This window comes from Triticum urartu, chromosome 5A (genome assembly GCF_056163025.1).
Source record: "Triticum urartu cultivar PI428250 chromosome 5A, HENAU_Tu73, whole genome shotgun sequence".
Classification (NCBI taxonomy): Eukaryota; Viridiplantae; Streptophyta; class Magnoliopsida; order Poales; family Poaceae; genus Triticum; species Triticum urartu.
Genome location: NC_141877.1, coordinates 508,138,007 through 508,150,198, shown reverse-complemented (window position 1 = coordinate 508,150,198; position 12,192 = coordinate 508,138,007). Strand labels below are relative to the sequence as shown.

General features: G+C 44.9%; 1 pseudogene; it reads left to right on the top strand.

Annotated features, from left to right (window-relative positions):
• Positions 1–8,573: 8,573 nt before the first annotated feature.
• On the top strand, positions 8,574–9,736 carry LOC125556489 (dehydration-responsive element-binding protein 1H-like; annotated as a pseudogene).
• Positions 9,737–12,192: the final 2,456 nt, after the last annotated feature.

The window sequence follows — 12,192 nt, the reverse complement described above, 5'->3', positions numbered from 1 at the left end:
ACATTATGGCATCCTGTTTCCTTTGCTAGCTTCAGTCCTTCGAGCATAGCCGCAGCTTCTGCTGTCTCAACATCAGCTACATGTTCTAGTGTTGTTGTGGCTGCAGCCATAAAATTTCCACGATAGTCACGGATGACCACTCCAGAAGATCCTGCATAATCTCCTTCACTAAACGACACATCGACGTTAAGGACCGTCTGACCAGCCCAAAACCCCGGCCATATATTCACTTTTGGTGTCATTTTTGTTGTGCTCCACAGCAGATACTTTGTTAGTTGGGACAGTTGCAAAGGACTCCAGAAAAAAGGGAGAAAGAGGGAGGTAACTTTCAGAAGGGATCAGGCGGTGCCGATCTGCTTTAAACATAAAATGTCGCCTGAAGCGTTCCAATCCTTCTAACGTGTGGTCTCGGGTCGATCTGTTCATGGACCCAGCAGGTTAAAGCATCGAGAGCAGCTCTTGGCGCTTCCTGTTGTAGCCTGGCGTTTTCGGAGGTGAAGAAGCAGTTGCACACTCTCACGCGGCGAGTGCTGCAATCGCGTCGACTGTTACGCTCCTTGCCTCCTTCCTAAATCTTATCTGTCGAGGACAACAAAATGCGAGGTACTATAGGATTTTAGTTCTAGCAACGGCGGCGTTTGGATGGATGGAGACGCTTCTTCTTCGAGTCAGTATTTCGGACTCCGATCCTACTTAAGCTAGTCTGTTGGGATGGATTAGACGGAGTTCCGGTATAGATTCCTGCAAGCTCCTCGGGGCGGCGAGGTCATGGTTTTTCACAGTGCATACGCAACGGGGATATTTGACATCAAATTCTTCAGATTGATTCAAAGATTCAACGGCGACGGCTCCGGCTCCGGGACTCTGGTCCTTAGAGGCACGTGCATGAAGACAAGGTTTGGCTGGCTCCGGTATGGGAGCGGCGACAACGGCGCGTCGGCGGCTCGTTCTGGCGGCTGCAATGGTCGTTCGGTAGTCCATGAACCTTGATGTAATTTTTATTATATTTAAGATGTCTTGTACTTTCGATGAATCTTTATAATAGATCTGTTCTTTCCGCAAAAGAGAATAAAGACAAACGAAATGCGATGCGTTTCTTTAGCTAGATAGTACGTGTGCACAATCATGAATGCATAGGCGCTGGGCAAGTCGGGCGAGCCAATTTTTTGGTGCAGATCCAAACAGCTACCAAATTGCATGGGCTAGCCAATTTTTTGGCAGGGTCAGCTTTGGTAGCAATCCAAACAGGCCCTAAATCCTCATCATGTTCAATCTTAGAAACACGTGGCAAAAAGGCGAGATGGGGGTGGCGGTGATGGCCGCTGCGCACGGCCTAGGGCCTGCGTCGAACGACGGTGTGGCACCTTCTTCTCTTCCATGTTGCTTCGGTGTCGTGGTGATGGTGTTGAGGATGATGCTCTCCACTTAAAAAAAGAGGTTGTTGCTCTAGCTATTCTTCATGGAGTGAGGCGTGCAACCCCTGCCCTTGTGCGGATTGGGCCAAATAAGGGTCACCTCCCTCTTGAAATCTCATGTATATATATAACATCAACTAGTCCATTCTCCATTATAGATCTTATACTCCTTTTGATTCTAGGGCTAATATGCTCAATAGACCTTCCCAATACGTTTCTTATCTTCTCAAGAATCTACGAAAACAAATTGGGCCAAAATTGATGTTGAAATGGAGAAGTTATGCAAGTATTTCTATCTTGGATTTGTTGGTACGAACATCAATATGTCTGCAAGGGAAATAATTCTATAAGATCAGGTCTCACGTGACATTCACAAACCACAAAACATCCCCCATCCCCTACTTAAAATCAGGGGGGAGATTAGATACTTTGTGATTTGTGAATGCCACGTGTCATTCATCAGGACGGGTCTCACCTGCTAACCGTGAGACCTAGTCTCATATAATTTTTTTCCTGTCTGCAAGGTCGTATTAGTGGTTGGCCCAGCCTCGAGTCTGATAATGTTTAGTAAATCGACTGCCATTTCTTTATAATGATTTCAATTGAAATGATTTTGGGCTCGTTGGATGGTCAAGCCACAAAATCTAAATCTCGGATCTTCATTTGGAACTCCATTTACAAAATGCTCCCACATCCTTCTATCGAGCGTTCATAACTTTCGAAAAATGTCCTCAAATTGATTCTGTTCACCACGACAAGTCGATGAGATGAACTGTTCACCTAATAACAGTACGAAACAAAAATAATAATGAAACAAACTAAAAGGTACTCCCTCTGTAAACTAATATAAGAGCGTATATTACACTACTAGGGAAAACCCTAGTATCAGCGCGGGTTTTGGGCTAGCAGCAGCGCGGGTGGCCACGCTACTAATAAGGCGCTACAGTTAACTTATAGTAGTAGCGCGGTCCGTACCCGCGCTACTACTGTTGACGATATCAACAGCGCTTTTTATGAACGCGCTACTATTACTTAGCTTTAGCGATTTCGCAGTCCCTCGCTACTGCTATATCTTTCATCATTCCCCCCGTACCCCTTTCCCTTTCACTTTCCCTTTCAGATACTAGATACTAGGTACTGCTAGTAGATATCAAATTCATAAACCATTACTGGGTAGTACTCCCTTTGTTCCAAATTACTCGTCGTGGTTTTAGTTCAAACCACGACGAGTAATTTGGAACGAAAGGAGTACTAGATAACAATTTCATGCATAGTCAACATGCATCCTCAAGCAGTACAAGGTCATATCAACGGCGATCATCATATGTAGTTCTAGATGATATCGACGATGATCATCATATGTAGTTCTAGATGATATAGCCACACACACATATGTAGTTCTAGATGATATCGAAGACAATCATCATCCTCAAGCCTGGGCGGTTTGTGTTCCTGATAGTAATTAGGATGGCTTGTCCAATACGAAGATTCTTGCCATCGAGGAATTTCTTTCACCCAACCGAGTTTAAGTGTGTGCGACCGTCCGTGTCCATGCGATAAGTACAGGTTGTGACGGGGCCCCTTGTAGTAAGGCGTAGTCCAGCCGAGCCTTCTTCATCAGGCTCGATACCATAACTCACAAATATGCTCTTTGCCAATTTCTGAATAAGAAAAACATTTCAATTAATAAATAGCCTCGCAAATAAGTACATATGGATTATCTACACTATAAATAGTTTCCTTAGATTCTACACTAATAAGCATGTGATCGAACTCTATACTAAAACATATCATCCACTAAATTCCACACAACATACCATATCATTGGACTGTACACTAAGTATTTCATCGGATAATTTGCATTTGTAAGTATAACATACCATATCATGTCGATCAACCATGGTATTTGTGAGGCGGGTCACGAATGGCACCCCGACAAAGTCAGCACGTGGCGGAATTATGTCCCACAGGTTGGACACCTCCTCCTCGCTCAGCCTTGTTCTTTGAGCTATGATGGCTTCATGAAGTGGGTCCTCATCATCTTATCGAGTGGGTCGTCATTATCTTCATCATCTTCGTCATCTTCATCATCTTCCACCAGGTTGAGATAAATGACAATCAGCTTGGGTCTTTCTGCTCTGAAGGAGAAGTTGATCAACTCACCACCAGTAAGACGCATGCGAGCGACGAAACGGGCCCATCCATCTCCTCCAATCTGCGACATATTGCGTCCTTTCTCGACCTCCATAGTGTACGGACCCCCAGGAGCCTCAAATGTCACAGTGTCTCCTGTCAGCTTGTTGAATTTCAACCTCACATTGCATGGGACGATCTGTGTAAAATAAGCAAAATGACACAATGCAGTAATGCCAACACTGAAAATAAAATAATTATTACATTTCATCTAATTTCTTACCGCTGCATGACGAAAACTCGGCTGGAAGTAGATGCCGAACAGCTTGCCAGTTGCAAGACTGCTGGCGCACCTTGACTTGCACAGTCGACATAGTGGCGATGGTGGTGGCGCCATTTTTGATTCTTCCGCGAGAAGCAATTTGATGGACAATTATAATCCTAAGATCTAGTAACATATTAGATGACAAGGTACCACCTACATTTTGCCAAAAAATAACTTATTAAAAAAAACAAAAGCAACTACGTACCTATCCATGTACAGAAAAAATAACAATAAAATGGTGCATACTAAATCAACTAAATGAACTAGCCTACTAAATCAACTAAATCAAAATGTTCTAAATCAACTAAATGAACTAGCCTACTAAATCAACTAAATCGAAATGTTCTAAATCAACTAGCCTACTAAATCAACTAAATCAAAATGTTCTAAATCAACTAAATCAACTAGCCTACTAAATCAACTAAATCAAAATGTTCTAAATCAACTAGCCTACTAAGTCAACTAATTCATATCAACTAAATCAAAATGTTGCATATGGACTAGCCTACTAAATAAAAATGTAGCAGGCAGGAGGGAGAAGGAGGGGCGACTCGAGGAGGGAGAAGAGAGTAGGACGGAGGAGGAAGGCGGAGCGAGGAGGGGCCGGCCAGCGACGAGTGGAGAGGGAGGACGGAGGAGGAGGCCGGTACCGAGCCCAGTAAGGAGGAGGAGGTGACGGCGGCGCAGACGGGGGAGGGGCGACGGGGGAGGACCGACGTGGGGGATTGAGAGGGGATCCAGTGAGTGTGTGACTGTGAGTGGATCGGATAGAGGAGATGGGGGGTGGGAGATGGAATGGCTTAGCAGTAGCGCGCTATAGAGAAAGACGCTACTGCTAAACTACCTAGCAGCAACACCTTTCACAAAGAAGCACTACTGCTATGTGTCAGCATGTAAAAATAGACTTAGTTCAATGTATCAAAAATACATTGATCATCAACGATCTTTTTGTGTACAATCTGATTTGTTAATATGAGTCCTACCGGTTTAGGAACAGGTGAAGACTCATATTGCAGCCACAAATTCTACACGTAGAGTTCAATGAAGACCAAGTGCTTGTCAAAGTTTGAGAAGTAACATATTTAAGGTGGTAGAAACTCTCTTCACGGAGCGAGGTGGGACTAAATTTTTGTAGTAAACTTAGCAGTAGCGCTTATTGGCGAAATGCGTTGCTACTATGCTACGTAGCAGTAGCGCCCGTCGTTATAACGCGTTGCTGCTATAACCAGCCTCGCGGCGGCCTCGTGGAAATTATAGCAGTAGCGCGTCTTTGAGCGGGCGCGCTACTGCTATATTTATTTCAGCAACGAGTTATTTTTGAGCTCGCTACTGCTAATTAGCAGCAGCGTCTTATTTTAAAGCGCGCTGCTGATAAGATTCTGTATATAGGTTTTTCCTTAGTAGTGTTAGTTTATAGAGGGAGTACCAGTTGATGGCATAGTGTGAGATAAGTCTATAGAATATCATGGTTAAATTCAAGAAAAAATTGAGCAAAATTGCACTTTTTTAGCATTTGCAAACATATAGTGTGGAAGAAGCAAAATCATATATTTTCTTATAAGATAATGTCATCACAGACATAACTATGACAAGTTCATTGCCAAAATAAAAGTAAACTAACCACTTAAGACAGAATAACTTGAGAAATATGATATGTCGTTCCTTTTTGTTGGTCTGTCCCAAATTTATAGCCTTCAAGCTGCATGAAAAAACCATTTTTAAAGTAAATATTTACAGATAAAAATGTAAGCTTGAGCACATTACCTCCTTCTGTTTCATCCCACGATGATTTTTCACATGAAAGCGTTTAACTATCCCCTCATTAGGAATACTACCATTTGTGGATTTCGCAAAATATCTCTCCATTAGCTTTCCTAGCAATGTCAAATAGTCAAATAATATATTTTTACAAATAAACGACAATTAAGTTGACTACATGAAGTCAGAATATTACTATAGTCTACTCCCTCCCTTCCTAAATATAAGTCTTTGGAGTAATTCTACTATGAACCACATATGAAGCAAAATGAGTGAATCTATACTTAAAATGCATCTATATACTTAAAATCTCTACAAAGACTTATATTTAGGAATGAAGGGAGTATATATTTTATTCTACTCCCATCAGAACCGAACCTAGGGCTTGATGAGTGGTTAAACTTAGTCATACGAAATTGTTATATCAAACTAGATTGAATCAACCTAGTTACCAGTTTGTACCTTTTAAACATGAAATCGGAATAGACTAATAATTTGAAAATTGGAAAGGGAAAGATCAGAACTGAACCTACGGCTTGATGAGTGGGGGTGGGGCGCATCTTTTTAGTCACGGTGGGGAGTAATTTAGAGTAGTAACATGCAAATGTTACTAGTCTATGTTTTCTACCTCCACAGTGGGTAGTAACATATGTGTTGTGTCATGCATTACTTCATTTATTAGGTTGTAGACTCATCTTTTTTTAATATGTGTGATGTTATTGTAACTAGCCATGTTACCATATGCCTCTCTTTCTTCATTAATTAAATGTTACATTATCTATTTTGTCTAAATAAGTATGATGTTACCATCTATGTTACTTTCATCGTGGATAGTGACGGCAACCCGGCCGCCCGTTCGACGTGTAGGTGCAAATCGAGGCTGATAGTCGGAGAAGCGGCTAGCAACCTGTAGGCGTATATTAGGGCATGACCAATGCGCGCTAACAGGGGACGCCAGGGTCAATTTCCTGCTTGATTGGCAGTTAGGCCCGCGAATCCTGGCGTCGCCCGTGGCGTCGACGCAACAACAGGAGCCGAGCGCTTGCCTCTTTTTCTACCTCGGTCAGATAAAACATTGTCTACCCAGCGGCCGGTTAAGTGCCTATAATTAGCATCCACCGTTGTATCACATAGCGCCTTGTTGTTGTTTTTATTTTTCTAGTATTTTTTTTATGCGCTTAAGCGTCTAGATGAGCGCCTTCTGTTGAAGATGCCCTTAGGACATTTTCAATGCAGGGCGCCTATAAAGGCGCTTAGGCAAATAAAATAAATATTCTAAAATTAAAAATTCACGTAAGCATTCTCTGTTCCAACGCTAGCAGCTAGTATTGGCGCTAACAAACTCCAACAAACGTGGCTGTTGCACTCAAATTTTATCTCGCATGGCAAGCAAATTACCTAAGCACTCGACTCCTACTCTTGCGCCGATGCCAGAATACAAGCGCTGGACTCGAGGATTATCTGGCGCAACTGCCGCTCTGGCCAGGAATTCAATCCTAGCGCCTCCAGCTAGCGCCGCCCATTGGAGATGCCCTTAGAGTTGCAGGTAGGGCGACGACGGCAGCTTCGTTTCGAATCAGAAGCCAGGCGACGGACGAACTCTTATGCTTCTTTTTTTAGAGAACACTTAGTTTCTAGCGACTCGTGGGTTCTCCTCAATCCTTCTTAGTTTTTTTTTTTGTTGAGGGGCCTCAATCTCTTAGATTTTTTTTTGAGATCCAAGCAATCTCTATTAGATGGGCTGCTCCACTGCTGCCTTTTTCACACAAGAGAAAATGGGCTAGGCTTTATATGACAGAACAATAAAGAAGTGGTCAGGCCAGTGGGGGCAAATATCCTGGGCCAAGCGGAGGCAAAGCCACGTATCGGAAGCCAGGTATAAGTGGGCAAAAAAATCGAGTGGGGGTGACCCTGCACGTAGATTCGCCCCTGCCCCCTATGTGTTTGATATTCTTACTTAGCAAAATATATAATTGATGTCCTATATTTGTGGGTATCAAAATACCTTTCACTCTCATGGATAGACTTTAATTTCATCTTCTGCGCCGTCCTTAGCCAGATGATTAGACGTGCAATTCCACTTGTTGAGTACTCCTAACTAGTACGTGTGCTCGATAATTCTTAAATCTTCTCGAAGGGCAGTCCTTGACCAGATTATTGAGGTGTGGAGAATCTCTTTGCCAAACTCACTCTCAGGCCTTCTCACCTTTTTTTTCGAAACGGAATCTTTTCACCTTTTAATTTTGAAATAAATTTGGAGTAGTTTCAGAACGTTGTAATTTGTCTTTGTGGTGTACTGTATACTACTATTCCTGCTTCTTCTTTTTTTGCAGGGTACTATTCCTGCTTCTGTTGACGGATAATTTGCATTAGTGAACAGAGGGCGAATTTAGATGTAGTTTTCAATTTCTGCTATTTTATATATCCTTTAGCCTTTTTCAAACAACAACAACATGCGTGTTTTTAGTCCACTGTCTTCTTTCCGCCGTTACATTTTCCAGGCTAGGTGGCGCTTTCTTGCCTCCAGTTTTTATTCATTTTGACTGCGTCCTGGAACCATGAAAACCGGAAAGAATAAGGCAATATGCGTGGCTGGGCCTCCACGGGCTGATCCGGTCGGTGGAGCCCAATTTACCGCTGCCCAAAGAAGGAAGCTGCCTTCCTCTAGTCTAGAAAAAAATGCTGCAAGCTGACTTTGCTTAACACGCTGCAATTCGCCCCCTTAAAAAAACACGCTGCAATTCGCCACGCGTCAATCTCACATGAAGTCGCAGTACAAAAGGCCCTTAGGCCTTGTACAATAGGAGGTGCTTAAGGGAGATGTTTAAATAAATCAGATTTTTCTTAAGCATTGGTACTTATTTGTACAGGATAGACGCCTAATTAAGCGTCTCTCCTGTAAAAATAGACATCGATACTTCAGAAAATCTCAGTTTATTTTTTTAAGCACCCCCTCTAAACATCTCTCATTGTACAACGCCTTAATCGACTAGAATAAGGCCACGTAGTACCAGCTGCTGTCCAAAGCGCGTTCATACACGCTTGAAGCTCCAACGCGACACATACCTATAAATACGTCCCCACACACTCCACAGATGTTAGTAACACCGATCACCCGACGCTCTCAATCAAGCTCAAGCATCCCACGGCTAAGCTCACACTCCTCGATAAGCTCAAGCACCAAGCTCGTCTGCTTATGAAGGACGCCACCAGCCCGTCACCAAGCACTCCGGCGTTCGCCATGGATCTTTCCAGCTCCTTCCCGTCCGCGTCGGCGTCATCCTCGCCCGAGCACGCGTCGGGGCGGGCGTCGCCGGCCAAGCGCCCCGCGGGGCGCACCAAGTTCCGGGAGACGCGGCACCCGGTGTACCGCGGCGTGCAGCGCAGTGGCAACGCGGGGCGGTGGGTGTGCGAGGTGCGCGTCCCTGGCAAGCGTGGTTCTCGGCTCTGGCTCGGGACGTACCTGACGGCCGAGGCCGCCGCCCGCGCGAACGACGCCGCCATGCTCGCACTCGGCGGCCGCTCCGCCAGGTGCCTCAACTTCGCGGACTCGGCGTGGCTGCTCGCCGTGCCGTCCGCGCTCTCCGACCTCGCCGACGTTCCAGCGATGGGAGGCTGCCAATGGCCTGGTAACCAGGACCGCCGCTGAGGAGGCCCCATCTAGCGCTCCTGCACAATCGTCGTCTGAGTCCGACAGCGCCGATTCGTCGGAGACGTCGGAAGCTTCCGCCGATGGAGAGTTCGAGGTGCTGGCTACAATGGACATCGACATGTTCAGGCTTGACCTGTTCCCGGAAATGGACCTGGGCTCGTACTACGTGAGCCTCGCGGAGGCGCTGCTCATGGACCCGCCGTCGACGGCCACCATCATAGACGCGTACCGGGACAACCGCGACGGCGGTGCTGATGTCGCGCTCTGGAGCTACTAGCTAGCTAGTGTCGATAAATGATTGCCCATCTGATTCTGCTCTGTTTTGACTCTGTAGATTATATTTTCCCCTTTGCAATTTTTTACTTTTTTGGGAGATGACTCTGTATCTGTAGCAAACAAATTGAACCTGTTTCCAATCCAGCACTCAATAATGAAACAATTTTATGCGACTGATTTCTTCCCTTCCTGAAACGTAGTACATGCAGTTTCATGCTGTAAAGAGGAACACGAAAATGACAAAATCAAAACTGATACTCTGCACCTTCAAAGAGAAAAAAAACACTGATACCCGATTGGTTGAGACGGCTTGCGAAGAGTTCCACAAAAAGGAAATATACCTTCACGTGCCATGCCTTCAACAGAGAAAGCGATGTCGTGATCGATGAGGTGACTCAAACTGCAACGAGCAATCCAGAAGATGTGGTCTGACTCTGATGCCTTCCGTTACGTCTACAAGATGTGGTGTAGAGAGTTCTGAATCTTCTTGCCAAAGATCTTTGTAGTTGAGTAAGCAGTCATTTTCAACGGCCGGGATTGCGGTGAAGAGGCTGCCGCACACTCTGACGCGTCGAGTGCTGCGGTCGGGCTCCACACCGCCTTCCTGAATCTTGTGTCCAAGAGAGCACGATATGATGCTTCCCTTCAGCTACATATTTTGACGTGTAATGCTACTTGGTGAGTAGCACGCGTGCATAGTAATTTCTAGTGTATCTTCTCGAAGGACAATCCGTCACTAGGTTATTGAGGTCTGGAGATTTTCTTTTACCAAAATCACTCTGAGGCCCTTTTCATCTTTTATAATTTTGGAGAATGTTATCTGGCTAACGTTCCCTTGGAACGTTTTTCCAGAACGCATCCAGGGCCGTTGAATCTTGATGCTCGCTGGCGGTGCTCCCCTTCGTCGCGGTGCCGGAAGAGGAGGAGAAGCAGGTGGATAGGTTGGTTCCAACAGATGACAGCCATGGCGGGCTTGCAGCGGCGGCTGCTCACGGCGCCTGCGCGCTTCCCACCCCCACGTCTGACCTCCTCCGCCTCCCTGGTGCTCCCAAGTGACGGTAGCCCCTAGACCTCCAACTCACGGCAGCGTGGCGGTCGCGGAGGAGCAGCGACAACCATGCCGTGGAGTGTATTTCCACTTTCCTTCTCGGAATCCATCGTGTGTACTCTTCTAAGGTAACTGCAGAGCACTCTGGTCTTAAAGCATAGGATTCACACGATGTATTCACAATCCTATGCATGTTCCGCTCTGCATATTCCGTTCCCTTTGTTGGTTTGAGCTGCATTCAGATAATTGGGCGTATAATTGTAGTTGGGATGAGCAAACATAAACAGATTGTGTGGTTTTTGTGTAGAAGTGGGAACACCACTTGTCCTCTATGTGTAAGAACATGTCTAGCGTCTAAAAGTGTGCCTTCTTCTATGGTTATGGTGGCACGAACGGAACAAAGTAAATAATGGGGATACGATGAGAAATATATCAGACATAGTTTCCTCTACTGATTACCATTTGTCATATTGCTTGAAGGTAAAAAAGGAGAGCAATCACCAAGAAAAGGAAGAAATCCAAAAGTGGAAGGCGCCCCCAGCAGGAATCCTGAAAATAAATACTGATGGGGTCTTCATTGAAGCAACACAATCAGGCGGATGGGGCTTCACACTCTGGAATGACCAAGGCCTGCTACTGGCAGCAGGAGCAGGTAACCTGGAGCATGTTTCAGAACCATTACACGCCGAATTCTTAGCTTTTCAACAAGTTGTGCATGCTGCTATTCAAATGGGTTGCCAAAGATAATGTTTGAAACAGACTGCATGGTGTTGATGTAAGCTATGCTTAGTGATGAATATGACCTATCAACTCTGGGCACATTGTTTAAAGAGGTTAAATTTCTCCTACATGTTGGTTTAAGTGATGTGTCTATAATACATTGTAAGCGGGAATGTAATGTAGCGGCTCACACATTAGCAGCACAGGGTGTTTGTATGGAGGTTGGCCAATTTCCCAAGTTTGTATCAGATGCTGCAGCTGGTGATATGTCCAGCGTTTTAGTATATTAATGAAATGCGTTGTGTTCCTTAAAAAAAAGAACATGTCTAGCGTCAGGCCCTTCAAGTATAAAATTTCAGAGTCCACATGCATCAATTATCTCTAGGTGCTTCCCGTGTGTAATTGGAACATGCATAGGATTGTGAATACATTCACCCTCTGGTCTTAAAGCACATGCCACCAATGCAACTTAAAGTTTCCATTTAGTCATTGTTTGATAATCAAGCTGTGTTGTCATGGCATATCCTATATCCTACATATATACCTAAAAGAATGATCCCCACAGACTTATTTATCTCAATGTACAAGCATTGCCACATCGTTATACAATTATGGATGCGATAAGGCCCACCTCAACATCTGAGGGTCTGTGCGAGAGGTGCGACCGCACGGCCCCCAGATCTCAGGGCCCTAGTTTTGGGCGTACCTTATATTTCTTATCAGGTTGTTTTTGCACATTTTTGGGCATTCCGGCCGAGGTTGATCTCCTGAGCTCTCGACTGATCGATCGCAGCCCCAAGTCTCTTCCCAACTCCCTCACAATCAGCCCTCTGCCCCGATGTGTTATGTTGTCGCTTCATTTCTA